Raw genomic sequence first — 17,669 nt, 5'->3', positions numbered from 1 at the left:
TCAGTAGCCAAGCATGCTTAGCCATTTGAGCCATCCAGGAACTCCTTTAGACCAAGAAAACGGCAATACAGCAAGGACATCGTCTGTCTTGGTGACTAGTGTGTCCCCGGTTCCTGCTAGGAGCAGAATATATGTCCAATTATGGTAGAATGCCACTATGAGATACTATGTAGCAATTTAAGAGAGTGAAGTAAACCTCTAATAACCTCTATATGTTTCATTTCATTTTGTATTTGATTGCCTATTTAATTTTCATCTTCCATTGACTATAATAAAAGCTTCCTGGAGACTGAAAATATATAACGTTTCCCTACGGGTACCCTTTGATGACATTGTTAGTATGTTGTGGTTTATCCTCCCTTCCCTGTCTCTTAAGTCCTATTTTGATACATTGTTCACACATCTCTAAGTGTGCGGCCAAATGAAAATTGTGTAGAAGAACAACAGCCACTATGCATATCATTTCCTTTGGCTCAAAAAATGAAAGGAAGAAAACAATGGGGTACCATTTTAGACATATTGTATTAACAAAAAAAGGTTTTGTTTGTTTATTTTTTTAAATATACTCAGTATCAGCTGAGTGAAACTGATATATTCTGGTGATGGCACAAAAGCATAAAGAGCCATAAAAATATTCATGTCTTTTGACCCTGTCATCCCACTTTACAGACTTTGTAATAGGGAAATCATCCAAAATAGGGGAAGAAATAAATTCAATAATGAAGAAAAAGTCAAGCAATCTCCTCAAGGGATTAAGCAGTCATAAAAATGATAAATATGAAGACTATGCAGCAACATGGAAAATACTTAGCATATAAAGTACCTTCCTTATAGTTGCTGGGTTGGTTTTCCTTACAGTCACAATCCTCAATATGAAAAAGTGACAGCTGCAAAGTCTTCTACTTCCGCAGCAATGCTATGGATGTGTGCAAACACCAGAGAGGAATGTGGTGACCACAGGACAAGCTTTGAATAAATGTTTAATTATTCTAAATAAGCGTGAAACTCCTCAACAGTTTTTACATTAGAAGGTATTGCACATTTTCAAGTTGTCATATAAAAAAAAACTCTCAGAAAATTTGTCTGCAGCAAAAAAGAGTAATCAGCAATTAATAACTGTAATTTTCTGTACCTCTATCTTCCCAAGACTATTTATTAAGGCCTTCTTCCACATAAATGAAACAACATGAAAAACAGGTAAAAGGCCTGGCTTCCCACTGTGAAACTGAAAACATGATGATGAAATGTAAGGAGATGCCATTTAAGAATCTGTAAGTATAGGAGACATCTACATCAACTGGCACAATATAGTTCATAAAGACAAAGTTCTGCACTTTACTTTGGTGAGTAGAATCTGGGGTCTTAAAAGCTTCTGAGCAGCCATCTAAGATACGACTATTGATCTTTTACTATCCAGAGCAAAGGAGAGTGAAGAAAACCAAAGACTCAAGGGAGCAATTAGTCCAAAGGTCTAACAGACTACAAGAACCACAGCCTCCATGACCCTGAGACCAGAAGAACTAGATGGTGCATGGCTACCACTACTGACCACTCTGACTGGGATGACAACAGAGGGTCCTAGACAGAGAGGGAGAAAAATTATAGAACAATTCAAATTCACAAAAAAGTAAAGACTTGAGGCGGGCCCAAGAAGGCGGAATACCCAGATGCTTCCAGTGATCCCTCTTACAACAAAGACCAGAAAAAAACAAGTGAAACGATTACATTTATGACAAGCTAGGACCCTTGAACATCAAAGGCAAAGTTACAAAACAGACTGAGCGGCAGGGGGAGGGAGAGACAGATCAGAAGCGGAGAGGAGTAACCAGAACTGAATCACCGGGATCCCTCCGGCACCACTCCCAGGAGCGACCGCTGCAGGTTGGTAGTAGTGTTCGGCCGCAGTTTCCTCAGGGAGAAACAGCCAGCCACACAGTCTACTCACACCTCCAGAACAGGAGAAGAATGTTGCTTTCGGCAAAAGATAAGTACTTGCGTATGTTTTACCATGCCCCCCGCCCAGAAGCAGGCTTCAGTGGCTGTTGATTTCCCTGGGCCTGAAATAGACACTGCTGAGTGTTCTGAGCCATTCTCCCAGCCTTAGAGAAGGAATAAAATCACGACTGGGGGGAAAGATAACTTGCCAGCTCCACTAACTTGAGGACCTCAGGACAGAAGCAACACCTGTCTATGCAAAAAAGGTCTGTGGACTTTGAATATCTTTCCCCCCTGCATGGGCCTGTGTGGGCCTATTGCAGGAGAATAGGCCCTTGTTGGCAGACTGCAACTGTCTCAGCTGTGTGGTGAACAGGTGGCTATTTGATGTCTGACACCACTTTGCCTATTAAACAGGGTCCTCGCCTACCCACATCAGGGGCCTAACAACTGGTGGCTCCACTCAGGTCACCCAGCCACCATGACAGGGGTCCAAGGATAACTGGTGCTTCCCAGTCCTTACAACCAAAACCACTGGGGGCCCATGGTCCACTGCAGAACCTACCCACCTGTACGCTCTAGGGAACAGGGATGCGCTTTCCGCACAGACACTTGGGGGACAGTTGTCAGCTCCCTGCCTTGTTCAGAGTGTGACCCTCTGCTGCATCCACATACCAGTACCTATACCAATTGCCCCTGCCACTCTAAGATTGTAGGACAGAGCATGTACCACACACTTGATAACCAGCTAAACGGACACCTGAGCTGAATACATGCAAGAAAAGCGAATAAAATCCTAGGCTAATACACAGGATAAGAGCTCTAGCCATCTGGTGAAAGGACTTCAGAGCTTCAAAGGCAAAAATAATCAAGCTATCTCTCTCAAGCAACCCACTTGGGCATATCAAAACAAAACAAAGCAAGAAGCTAGGATACAGTAAGCAAACATAAAATACACTAATACAATAACTTACAGATGGCTCGAAGACAACAGTCAATATCAAATCACGTAAAGAAGCAAACCATGATCACTTCAACAAGCTCTCAAAAATCAAGGGATCTTCTGAATGAAGGTGCCTTCCTGGAATTACCAGATGCCGAACACAAAAGATTAATATACAGAACTGTTCAAGACATCAGGAACGAGATCAGTAAAGAGATCAGGCAATACACAGAACAAGCCAAAGAACACACAGATAAAATAGTTGAAGAAATTAAAAAGGTTATTCGAGAACATAATGAAAAATTTAATAAGCTGTAAGACAGCAATCAAAAATTCAGAAGAATAACAATAAAATTACAGAATTAGACAACTCACTAGAAAGTCAGAGCAGCAGAATTGAGCGAGTGAAAGGCAAAATCGGTGAGACTGAAGATAAAGCACATGGCACCAATATATTTGAAGAAAAATCAGATAAAAGAATTAAAAAAATGAAGAAACCTTAAGAATCATGTGGGCCTCTATCAAGCAAAATAACCTATGAGTGATTGCAGTACCACAAAAGGGAGGGACAACAGAAAATACAGAGAGATTTGTTGAAGTTTTGTTGGCAGAAAACTTCCCTTATATCGTGAAAGATGAGAACATATCTATCCAAGATGCTCATCAAACTCCACATAAGGTAGATGTTAAAAGAAAGTCACCAAGACATATTATAATCCAACTCGCCAAAACCAAACATAGAGAATTTTAAGAGCAGCTAGGGATAAATGAAAAGTCACCTACAAAGAAGAATCAATAAGAATAAGCTCAGACTACTCAACAGAAACCACGCAGGCAAGAAGGTAATGGATGACTTGTATAAAGCACTGAAGGAAAAAAATTGCCAGCCAAGAATCATATATCCAGCAAAACTGTCTCTCAAATATAAAGGTGAAATTAGGATATTTCCAGATAAACAGAAGTTTAGGGAATCCGTAAAAACAAAACCAAGGTACAAGAAATACTAAAGGGATCTCTTTGGTTAGAAAATCAATAATCTCAGGTATCAACCCAAGACTACAAAACTGGCCAAAGTAATCAGATGTCAACCCAGATAGGGAAATCACAAAAATAATTCAAGATAAAGAAAACACTCAAAACAGGAAAACAGTGATGTCATTATGCAAAAGAAGACAATATTAAAACAATAAAGACAGACTAAGAAATGTAGTCATAGATCTTTCATATGGAGAGGAAGACAAGGTGATATAAAGAAATAAGAATCAGGTTTAAACTTAGAAAAATAGTGGTAAATATTAAGATAACCACAAAGAACACTAACTATCCCACTCATCGAAATAAAATACAAGAAAAAAATAGAGACTCAGCAGAAACAAAATCAACAACACTGAGTAAGAAGAAAAGACAATATATAATCTACTCAACACAAAATATTGAGTGGGAAAAAGAAACTGTCAACAACACACACAAAAAGACATCCAAATGACAGAACTAAATTCATACCTATCCATAATTATGCTAAATGTAAATGGACTAAATGCACCAATAAAGAGACAGAGAGTGGCAGATGGGTGAAAAAACACGATCCGTCCATATGCTCCCTACAATAGACACACCTTAGACTTAGAGACACAAACAAACTAAAACTCAATGGATGGAAAAAAAATATATCAAGCAAACAACAATCACAAAAGAGCAGGAGTGGCAATATTAATTTCTGACAAAATAGACTTTAAAGTTAAATCCACCACAAAGGATAAGAAAGGACACTACATAATGATTAAAGAGACAATGTACGAGAAGGATATAGCCATATTAAATACTTATGCACCCAAAGACAGGGCTGCAAGATACATAAAACAAACTCTAACAGCACTGACAAGTGAGATAGACAGCTCCACAATTACAGTAGGAGACTTCAACACACGACTTTTGGTGAAGGACAGGACATCCAGAAAGAAGCTCAATAAAGACACGGAAGATCTAAATGCCACAATCAACTAACTTGACCTCATAGACATATACAGAGCACTCCACCCAACACCAGCCAATTATACTTTCTTTTCCAGTGCACATGGAACATTCTCTAGAATAGACCACATATTAGGTCATACAGCAAGACTTAGCAGAATCCAAAACACTGAAATATTACAAAGCATCTTCTCTGACCATAAGGCCATAAAAGTGGAAATCAATAACAGGAAAAGCAGGGAAAAGAAATCAAACACTTGAAAACTGAACAATACCCTGCTCAAAAAAGACTGGATTATAGAAGACGTTAAGGATGGAATAAAGAAATTCATAGAATGCAACGAGTATGAAAACACTTCCTATCAGAACCTTTGGGACACAGCTACAGCAGTGTTCGGAGGTTAATTTATATCAATAAATGCACACATACAAAAAGAAGAAAGGGCTAAAATCAAAGAATTATCCCTACAACTTGAACAAATAGAAAGAGAGCAACAAAAGAAACCCTCAGGCACCAGAAGAAAACAAATAATAAAAATTAGAGCAGAATTAAATGAAACACAGAACAGAAAAAAAAAATTGAAAGAGTTAACAAAACCAAAAGCTGGTTCTTTGAAAAAAATTAACAGAATTGATAAACCACTGGCCAATCCGACAAAAGAAAAACAGGAGAGGAAGGAAATAACCCCAATAAGAAATGAGATGGGCAATGTTACGACAGGCTCAACTGAAATTGAAAGAATCATATCAGATGACTACACAAAATAGTACTCTAACAAATCTGAAAACCTAGGGGAAATGGATGAATTTCTAGAAACACACTGCCTACCTAAATTGACACAGAGGTAGAACAAATAAATAGACCCACAAAAAAGAAGAGATTGAAAAGGTAATCAAAAAACTCCCAACAAAAAAAAAGCCCTGGCTGGGACAGCTTCACTGCAGAGTTCTACCAAACTTTCAGAGAAGAATTAACACCATACTACTAAAGGCATTTCACAGCATAGAAAAGGACGGAATACTCCCAAACTCATCCTATGAAACCAGCGTATCCACCATACCAAAACCAGGTAAAGACACCACAAAAAAAGAAAATTACAGACCTATAATCCTCATGAACTTAGATGCAAAAATCCTCAACAAAATTCTAGTCAATAAAATTCAACAACATATAAAAAAAAAAACTCACCAAGTGGGATTCATACCAGGTATGCAGGGATGATTCAACATTAGAAAACCAATTAATGTAATCCATCATATAAACAAAACAAAAGACAAGAATCACATAATTTTATCCACTGATGCAGAAAAGGCATCTCACAAAGTTCAACACCATTCATGATAAAAAAAACTCTTGGTAAAATAGGAATAGAAGGAAAATCCCTCATCATAATAAAGGGCATTTATAGACTCGACGGCACTGGGTTTTGTTTTTTGTTTTTATACAAAGCTAATAGCCAACATTATCCTAAATGGAGAGAGTCTGAAAGCATTCCCCTTGAGATCCGGAAACACACAAGGATGCCCTTTATCACCACTCTTATTCAACATTGTGCTGGAGGTCCTAGCCAGAGCAATTAGGCTAGATGAAGAAATAAAGGGCATCCAGATTGGCAAGGAAGAAGTAAAAGTATCTCTATTTGCAGATGACATGATCTTACACACAGAAAACACTAAAGAATCCACAAGAAAACTACTGAAAGCATATTATCAGGATACAAGATAAACATACGAAAATCAGTTGGATTCCTCTACACCAACAAAAAGAACATCAAAGAGGAAATCACCAAATCAATACCATTTACAGTAGTCCCCAAGAATATAAAATACTGAGGAATAAGTCTTACCAGAGATGTAAAAGACTTATACAAAGGAACTACAAGACAACACTGCAAGAAACTGAAAGAGAACTACGTAAGTGGAAAAACATACCTTGCTCATGGATAGGAAGGCTTAACATTGTAAAAATCTCTATTCTACCAAAAGTAATTTATAGACATAATGCAATTCTCATCCAAATTCTAACGACATTTTTTAATGAGATGGAGAAACAAGTCACCAACTTCATATGGAAGGGAAAGAGGCCCCAGATAAGTAAAACATTACTGAAAAAGAACAAAGCAGGAAGCCTCACTCTACCTGATTTTAGAACCTATTATACAGCCACAGTAGTGAAACAGCCTGGAACTGGTACAATAGATATATAGACCAATGGAATAGAATTGAGAATCCAGACATAAATCCATTCACATATGAGCAGCTGATATTTGACAAAGGCCCAAAGTCAGTTAACTGGGGAAATGACAGTCTTTTTAACAAAGGGTGCTGGTATAACTGGCTATCCCTCTACAAAAAAATGAAACAAGACCCATACCTCACTCCATGCACAAAAACTAACTCATAATGGATCAAAGACCTAAATATAAAATCTAAAACAACAAAGACCAAGGAAGAAAAAATAGGGACAAAGTTAGGAGCCCTAATACATGGCATAAACAGTGTACAAAACATTACCAAGAATGCAGAAGAGAAACTAGATAACTGGGAGCTCCTAAAAATCAAACACCTATGCTCATCCAAAGACTTCATCAAAAGAGTAAAAGGATTACCTACAGACTGGAAAAAGTTTTTAGTTATGACATTTCCGATCAGCTTCTGATCTCTAAAATCTACATGATACCGCAAAAACTCAACTACAAAAAGACAAACAACCCAATTACAAAATGGGCAAAGGATATGAACAGGCACTTCACTAAAGAAGACATTCAGGTAGCTAACAGATACATGAGGTAATGTTCACGATCATTAGCCATTACAGAAATGCAGATCAAAACTACAATGAGATTTCATCTCACTCCAACAAGGATGGCATTAATCCAAAAGAATAACTGTTGGAGAGGCTGTGGAGAGATTGGTACACTTATACACTGCTGGTGGGAATGTCAAATGGTACAACCACTTTGGAAATCGATTTGGCGCTTCCTTAAAAAGCTAGAAATAAAACTACCATAGGATCCAGCAAACCCACCTTTGGAATATATCCTAGAGAAATAAGAGCCTTTACATGAACAGATATATGCACACCCATGTACACTGCAGCACTGTTTACAATAGCAAAAAGATGGAAGTAACCAAGGTGTCCATCAATTGATGAATGGATAAATAAATTATGGTATATTCACACAGTGGAATACTACACATCGATAAAGAACAGTGAGAAATCTGTGAAACATTTCATAACATAGAGGAATCTGGAAGGCATTATGCTGAGTGAAATTAGTCAGTTGCAAAAAGTTGTATAAAACCACTATTTTAAGAACTCAAGAAATAGTTTAAACAGAGAAGAAAATAATTCTTTGAGGGTTATGAGAGGGAGGAGGGAGGAAGGGTAGAAGAGGGACATCCACTAATTAGACAGTAGGTAAGAACTACTTTAGGTGAAGGGAAAGACAGCACACAATACAGGAGGTCAGCACAATTGGACTAAAGCAAAAGCAAAGAATTTTCCTGAATAAACTGAATGCTTCAAAGGCCAGCATAGTAGGGGTGGGGGTTTAGGGCCCATGGTTTCAGGGGACATCTAAGTCAATTAGCATAATAAAATCTATTAAGAAAACATTCTGCATCCCACTTTGAAGAGTGGCATCTGAGGTTTTAAACACTAGCAAGCAGCCATCTAAGATGCATCAATTGGTCTCAACCCACCTGGACCAAAGGAGAATGAAGAACACCAAGGACACAATATAATTCTGAGCCCAAGAGACAGAAAGGGCCACATAAACCAGAGACTACATCAGCCTGAGACCAGAAGAACTAGATGGTGCCCGGCTACAACCGATGACTGCCTTGACAGGGAACACAACAAAGAACCCCAGAGGGAGCCGAAGAGCAATGGGATGCAGGCCCCATATTCTCATAAAAAGAGCAGAATTACTTAATGGTCTGACTAAGAGTAGAAGGACCCCTGTGGTCATGCCCCTCAGAGCTTCTGTTGGCCCAGGACAGTAACCATTGCCAAAGCCAACTCTTCAGACATGGATTGCACTAGGATGGAGAGGGATGCTGGTGACTAGTGAGCTTCTTGGATCAGGCGGACACTTGAGACTATGTTGGCATCTCCTGTCTGGAGGGAAGATGAGAGGGAAGAGGGGGTTAGATGCTGGTGAAATGGACACAAAAAGAGAGAGTGGATGGAGGGAGTGGGCTGACTCATTAGAGGGAGAACAATTGGGAGTATGTAGCAAGGTGTATATAAGTTTTTGTATGAGAGGCTGACTTGATTTGTAAACTTTCACTTAAAGCACAATAAAAAATAAAAAAAAAGAACATTGATGAAACCATGAATCATTTCATAACATGGGGGAACCTGGAAGACATTATGCTGAGTAAAATTAGTCAGCTGCAAAAGGACAAATATTGTATCAGACCACTATTATAAGAACTCAAGAAGCAGTTTAACCGGAGAAGAAAATATTCTTTGATGGTTACAAAAGTGGGGAGGGAGGGAGGGAGAGGGGTATTCACTAATTAGATAGTAGACAAGAACTATTTTAGGTGAAGGGAAAGACAACACACAATACAGGACAGGGCAGCAGAACTGGACTAAACCAAAAGCAAAAAAGTTTCCTGAATAAACTGAACACTTTGAAGGCCAGCATAGCAGGGGTGGGGCTTTGGTGACCATGGTTTCAGGGGACATCTAAGTCAATTGGCATAATAAAATCTATTAAGAAAACATTCTACATCCCACTTTGAAGAGTGGCACCTAGGGTCTTAAAAGCTAGCAAGCGGCCATCTAAGATGCATCAATGGGTCTCACCTCACCTGGACCAAAGGAGAATGAAGATCACCAAAAACACAAGGTAATTATGAGCCCAAGAGACAGAAAGGGCCACAAAAATGAGAGACTACATCAGCCTGAGACCAGAAGAACTATATGGTGCCAGGCTACAACCGATGACTGTCCTGACAGGGAACACAACAGAGAACCCCTGAGGGAGCAGGAGAGCAGTGGGATGCAGACCCCAAATTCTCATAAAAAGACCAGACTTAATTGTCTGACTGAGACTAGAGGAATCCCGGTGGTCATGGTCCCCAAACCTTCTGTTGGCCCCGGACAGGAACCATTCCCGAAGACAACTCATCAGACATGGAAGGGACTGGACAATGGGACTGAAAATGATACTGGTAAAGAATGAGCTTCTTGGATCAAGTAGACACATGAGACTCTGTTGGCATCTTCTGCCCGGAGAGGAGATGAGAGGGCAGAGGGGGTCAGATGCTCGCCAAAGGGACACGAAAAGAGAGAGTGGAGGGAAGGAGTGTGCTGTCTCATTAGGGGGAGAGCAATTAGGAGTATATAAAAAAAAATAGCAAGGTGTATATAAATTTTTATATGAGGGACTGACTTGATTTGTAAACTTTTACTTAAAGCACAATAAAAATTAAAAACAAAAAGAGTCTGTAAGCAGATACAGCTTCTTGAAGAGCAATTTTGGAAAACAGATGTCAAAAGTAGACTTCATGATTTCATAATTTTTTTCCTGATATGAATGGCAACTATAATTTACTTTGGGGCTTTCTCATATCCAGGATTTAACTTTAAAACAAATATGGATACCTGACGCCATGATGGTACCCGCTCTCTTCCATAGTCTATGCTATTCAACAAGAACCATGTGCTTAACACTATGAAGAATGGGTAATAGGTATAAGATGTGGTCCCTGTTCTCAGGAGCTTCCAATGTAGTTGGGGAGACAAAGTACACATAAACGAATTAAATAGCCCTATAAGTGTCAAAATGAACAACATAGCCAACAAGGCTATAGGAATTTAAAGAGCTGGAAGGGTAAGGGGACGTTTAGTGAAAAAGAAAAGATCTCACTCCTGAAAACTGAGTATGATCTGGAATATTTGAAAAGAGAGAAAAGACATTCAGTTAGAGAGATGGAGAGAGCACACATCAAAGCACAAAGACCACAATGATCACAACATGCCCCAGAAGCTGGAAGAATACAAGCGTGAGATTAGTGAGTGGTTCAGCTTTGAGAGGCTGAGAAAATACATTGAGTAAGCAGAGCAATATCACACTGTGGAGGGCTCCAAAAGCCAAGGTGAGTTTAGACCTTGATAGAGAAGGAAATATGGTGCTATTAAAGTTTCTGAATAAGAATGACATCACATTAGCCCACTGTTTAAACCCTTCCCCCAACTTCCCATCAGTCCTACAATAAAATCTAAATTCCTTAAGGTAGTTTGGAAGACACTCATAAGATCTGACCGTTCCTTACCTCTCTAACATCACTACTGCCACCTAATGCCACCTTTCCTCTCTTGTCATCCCGGACTTCCCTCTGTTCTTTGAAGATATCAAACTCCTTCCCAGTTCAGGGCTTTTGAACACACTGTTTCCTTTGCCTGAAACATTTGACCATCCACCTCCACCCTCTAACACATATCATCCCCTTCTTCAACATCACTTGTTTTGCAAAGCTCATCAAACCTATAATTTCTTCTTTAATATGTCTTCCTTCCACTAGACTATAAGTTCTATAAAACCAGGGTTCATTTCTGTGTTCTTCACCACTATGTCCCAAGCACCTAGCACAGCATCTGGCACAGTGTAAGCATTCTTTAAATACATGCCGACATGTTAAAATTAACCTTGGACTGAATTACATTATTATAATGAGAAAAAATTTCACCTGGAAGAAGATAATGTACAGGGTTGGTTAGAAGAGGAGGGGCTAGAGTCCAGTCGACCAATTAGGAGACTATTGGAACAATCCAGGCATAAGGGAATAAAGGCGGAGACTGAGATTTTAGGAGTAGAAATAGAAAGGGATGGGCAGAAATGAGAAGCTTTCAAAGAAGAATAAATAGGGAAGTAGTATGGAAGGGCTATGTTAAGAATTTCTTCAGAATGAACCAAGGGGATCAGAGATTAGTGATGATGGTCAAAGAGAAAAAAATTAAGTCGGTCTGGAGAAACGGAAGCGCTAAATTCACTTAGGGAGCATGTTGAGCTTGAAGTACCAATGGGACATGCAAGTGTCCACTACACAGCTAGATACAGGCTAGGGCAAGAGATGTAGATTCGGGAGCTATCAACATTGAGGAAACAAATGAAGCTGTGGGACTAAATGAGCTCTAAAAGGAACAATGTAGAAAGGATTGATTATGTACAACAAAACACCTCATGGGATTTGGTTCCTTCGTTTAGAGGTTTAGGGTCATGGTATCATGGGACACCCCAGTTAATTGGCCTAATAATGTGTTTAGTACTTCTGTTCAACCACCTAGTTCATTGCAAGCTTGCAAATGGTCATCCACAACACAACAATTGGTCTCTATTCGCCTGGAGCAACAGAGGAAGAAGGAGAGTCAGGAATAGGAGGAGGTTATGGAATGTGTGGCTAGTTGCCTCCATGAACAACTGCCTCCTTTGCCATGAGACCAGAAGAACCGGATGGTGCCCAGCTACCATTACCGAACATTTAGATCAAAGACTCTATAGAGGAATCCTGATCAAAAAGGGGAAATGCAGGACAAAATTTCAAATTTTCATGGACTCCAGAGTTTCTGGAGCCATGGAGGCTGGATGAACCCCCATAACCATTGCCCTGAGGTAATCTTTAAACCTTAAACCAAAAATATTCCCCGAAGTCTTCTTAAAACCAATGTTGTTGTTGTTGGGTGCCATCGAGTTGGTTCTGACTCATAGTGACTGAAACACTGCCCAGTCCTGCACCATTCTCACAGTCGTTGCTATGCTTGAGCCCACTGTTGTAGCCACTGTGTCAATCTATCTCATTGAGGGTCTCCCTCTTTATCGCTGACCCTCTACTTTCCCAAGCACGATGTCCTTCTCCAGGGACTGGTCCCTCCTGATAACATGTCCAAAGTATATGAGACGTAGTCTCGCCATCCCCGCGTCTAAGGAGCATTCTGGCTGTACTTCTTCCAAGACAGATTAAATTGCTCTTTTGGCAGTCCACGGTATATTCAATATTCTTCGCCAACACCACAATTCAAAGGCGTCAACTCTTTTTTGGTCTTCCTTATTCATTGACCAGCTTTCACATTCATATGATGTGATTGAAAATACCATGGCTTGGGCCAGGCACACCTTAGTCCTCAAAGTGATATCTTTGCTTTTTATTATTTTATTTATTGTTTTTAACCAAATAACAGTTTAGCTTAACTAGTAAAGAATGTCTTCCTTGAGCATTGTGCTCTTTCAAGATTTATCTATATGGGATCAAAATGACAACAGTAACTTGAAGGATTTGACAGGAACCTTAAGGGGCAGTGAATTTAGGTTAATGGAGGAGGAACAGCTCAGAAAAGGAGGGTGAAAATGGTTGTACAACTTGAAGAATGTAATCAATGTCACCGAATTCTACACATAGAAACTGCTGACTTCGTATATGTTCTGCTGTGTATATTTTCAACAATGAAAATACATAAAATAAATTATAATTAAAAAGAAAAAGAAAGGACTGAAAGGTTGAAGACTGAACCTTGGATAAACACTAGAGTAAGGTGATAGGAAGAAGGACTACAAGAGAAAGCACAGAGTGGTACAAGGAGAAGAAAGCAAATAATGTTGAGAGAATGACTCAATGGCAATGGATTTTAGTGTAAAATGAAGAAGCCAAGGAAGGTGAAGGCCATTAAATTTGGCAAGAGATCACTGTCAACCTCTATGACTCAGTATTCAGTATAGTGTGGCAACAGAAGCTAGAATGCAGGTGGTGCAGTCAACCATGGGGGAGGATTTTTGTCAGCAATGTGACCCATTTCAGGATTACATCTAGCATTTGAAAGAAGCCATTGTAATATAAGATTCCCAGAAACAAAGGATGTCTGAGTTAAAGTGTCAGGTGATAAAGAAAACATAAGCCTGAAATCACTGTGCTTGATGCATCCAACTGCACGTTACACAAATATAAAAGCCAGTAATTCACTAGGGAGAAAATTCAAAACAAAAGACATGAGGAGCACAAACTACATCTACATGCAATGATATGGATGAATCTCACAAACAATACTGAGAGAGAAATCAGACACAAAAGGGTACATCTTATATGATTCCATTTACACAGAATTTAAAACCAGGCCAAGTTAATCTGTTATGTCAGGATAGTGGTTGCCTTTGGGGAAGACGAGTGGAAGGGGTCTCAGTGGTGGCTTCAGGGGTACTGATCATGTACTGCTGCTTGATTTGGGTGCTACTTATATAGGTATGTTCACTTTGTGATAACTCATCAAGCTGTACACTTAAGACGTGCACTTTTCTGTACACATATTCCAATAAAAAGTTAACAAACAAACAAACATGAAGAGCCTGGGTAGACTAGAATGGTGAGAAGCTCTCAGGCCTTCAGTTTTACATAGAAATTCTGGTGGCTGCAAAATGAAAGGAGACCTTCGTGGTCTTCTCTTTACTGAGCCATTGAGACCAGCTGTACATAGGTTAAAATCGCATTAAAAAGGAGCCACCACCAAGATGCCCAATTTCTTAGATAATGTTTTCATTTGTCTTAAGTTTGATTTCTGAAAAATTTCCATTGTTAAATTTTTACATATTTGTTGACCTTGAGAGTTGAAATTAGAGAAGACACTTGAAATTTTCCATTCTGACCTACATAAGTAAGACTTGAGCTAAAACCAGATCTTGAAGCGAGGCAGGTAGAGACGGGATGCTACTTCATTTCTGTTCAGAAGGGCTTAAAGCTCTCCAATTTCATTATTTCTCCAACTAGGGCATTTTATAAACCATTCGACTTTTTTTCCCTGCATCAAGCATTAATCTAAACAAAGGTTTCCATCATATTTGAACCCATATAACAACCCAAATGGATAATCCTAGCAAAGAAGTATACATCTTGTCCTTTACATATAATTGCTTATATGACCATACATTTAATTAACGCAATTTTACTCATTTAAAAGTTATTCACATCAGTTAATTTTTATGCTTGGAAGCTATCCAAAGGTGATTACACATAACCCTTTCTGTGCTTTGGAACACATCTCTACTGTTTAAAAGTATTCACAAAGGTCAGGCTTGCCGTAAGTACATAAGGTCCCTCCCACTCTCCAGGCTTTGCAATCTTTTATCTCCAGAGCATTAAAACGAACATGATGACTTTGTTCCCTATTCCTTCATTTATTGTTTATTGATGCTTATTACCTTATGGCTATCTCCAAGGCTCTTTAGAGAGTCTAAAATACACTAAGTAGGTCTATGGTTATCTGTGAAAAGGAAGAAAATCAAGACCATGATCATCATGGACCTAAAGTACAAAATGGCCCTTGCAAGGCCTGTGATCTAAAGTTTGGTGAAGAAGTAATAAACTGCATACATAAAAAGATAAACAGAAGTAAAACTGCTGGTAAAAAAGGCTCTCCACCACCGATGATAATCCTGCAAATAGAAGTAGAAAAAAAATGACTTTTTCAGGTGAAATTCTAACTATAAATGAGTTAGTTATTGTAATAACAAACACAAGACAGGCTCCATAAGATAAACTTATAGGACTAGAAGAAGCAAAAGAGGAAGTTTTATAAGAAATTTAATATAATACATACTACCTGATTAATATATGTCCTCTTGGGGTATCCGAACACTGTAAGCTCTTCATTTTCATTGGGCCACATGTACCTGGGGCTGTACCTCCGGTGTGTGGGGCCTGACCATCATGACACTGCCTCAGCCCTAGGAGGCATTCAGGTCAGCTTCCACTTACTGGCCAGAGTTGGGCTATGCCTCAATTGATGCTTCAGTCCAGGTTAAAAAAAATTCACACAGAAACTTAAAAAAAAAACAAACACTGTTATCGAGTGGATTCCAACACACAGCGACTATAGGACGGAGTAGAACTGTCCCATGGGATTTCCAAGGCTGTAATCTTTACGGAAGCAGACTGCCACGTCTTTCTCCCAGGGAGCAGCTGATGAGTTCGAACTGCTGACCTTTTGGTTATCAGCTGAGTGCTTAACCACTGCACCACCAAGGCACCACACAGAAACTTAAGATAGAACTTTATAGTTAATGGGATTTGATTTAACTGGCTAAATCCAGGACCCCTGCAGGGCACAACTAAGATCAATACTGCAAGTTTGACTCTGTCCCATGGACTCCTATTGACAATAATTTTAATGTAAAGACTGTGGCCAAGGGCTAAGAGTAGACTGTGCAGAAAAGAGTTAACGGCAGGCCCAATGCTACTATATTTAGAAAGGCCTTCTTGCAAGGTTAGCCTTGGTTTGCATCTGGGAACTTGGCACTTGACTATTCCCTGGTTTGCTGTAACTAGCTAGACTGTACAATGTAATTTATGTCGAGCGCCTGCTTTCCTTCTGGGAGTCTGGAATTTTGGTAGTAGCTAGGCAGAAGCTGCATATGGGACCAGCTCCTAATAAAAACCTTGGGCTCTGAGTATCTAATAAGCTTCCCTGGGCAGAAACATTACACACATATTACTGCATTTTTTGCTTCTGGAGAATGGAGCATTCTTTCTGTGCCTCCTCATAGGAGAAAGCATAGGAAGACTGTCCATGGACTTTTCCATACCCCACCTATGTCCTTCTTCCTTGCTAATCCTTTTGTGTAACCTTTTGGTATAATAAACCCTAGCCTTTTTATGACTACAACTATATCTGAGTCCCACAAGTCCTTCTAGTGAATCACCAAACATGTGGGTGGTCTCAGGAACCTCCACAATATTTTTGTATGTGTGTGTGTCTTAAGTCTATCTTTTTTTAAATTGTACTTCAGATGAAGGTTTACAGAACAAACTAGTTTCTCATTAAACAGTTAGTACACATATTGTTTATGACATTGGTTAACAACCCCACAACATGTCGACACTCTCCCTTCTCAACCTTGGGTTCCCTATTACCTTCTTTCCTGTCCTCCTGCCTTGTAGTTCTTGCCCCTAGGCTGGTGTGCCCCTTTAGTCTCATTTTATTTTATGGGCCTGTCCAATCTCTGGTTGAGGGGTAAGCCTCGGGAGTGACTTCATTATTGAGCTCAAAGTGTGTCCGGGGCTATGCCCTCGGGGTTTCTCCAGTCTCTGTCAGGCCAGCAAGTCCAGTCTTTCTTTTTGAGTTAGAATTTTGTTCTACATTTTTTCCAGCTCTGTCCGGGACCCTCTATTGTGATCTCTGTCACAGCAGCCAGTGGTGGTAGCCAGGCACCATCTAGTTGTACTGGACTCAGTCTGGTGGAGGCTATGGTAGATGTGGTCTATTAGTCCTTTGGACTAACCCAGCATATTTTTTAAGAAATAAAAATATCCACATCATATGCTTATTGCTGTCCAGTATGTGTCTGTCATTTTAAGTACTAAGGTGTGCCTGACCCAAGCCATGGTGTTTTCAGTCGCCTCATATGCATGCAAAAGCTGGACAATGAATAAGGAAGACCAAAGAAGAACTGATGTTTTTTAATTATGGTGTTGGCAAAGAATATCAAATATACCATGGACTGCCAGAAGAATAAATAAATCTGTCTTGGAAGAAATACAGCCAGGATGCTCCTTCAAAGCAAGGATGGCAAGACTTCGTCTCATGTACTTTGGACATGTTATCAGGAGGGACCAGTCCCTGGAGCATATCATGCTTGGTAAAATAAAGAGTCAGTGAAAAAGAAGAATACCCTAAATGAGATGGATTGACACAGTGGCTGCAACAATGGGCTCAAACATAGCAATGATTGTGAGGACGGCACAGGACCAGACAGTGTTTTGTTCTGTTGTACATAGGGTCACTATGAGTGAGTCAGAACCAAGGCCACAGCACCTAAGAACA

This window comes from Loxodonta africana, chromosome X (assembly GCF_030014295.1).
Source record: "Loxodonta africana isolate mLoxAfr1 chromosome X, mLoxAfr1.hap2, whole genome shotgun sequence".
In the NCBI taxonomy this organism is placed as follows: domain Eukaryota; kingdom Metazoa; phylum Chordata; class Mammalia; order Proboscidea; family Elephantidae; genus Loxodonta; species Loxodonta africana.
The sequence above is the reverse complement of the archived record's forward strand: the minus strand, read 5'-3'. Positions refer to the sequence as shown.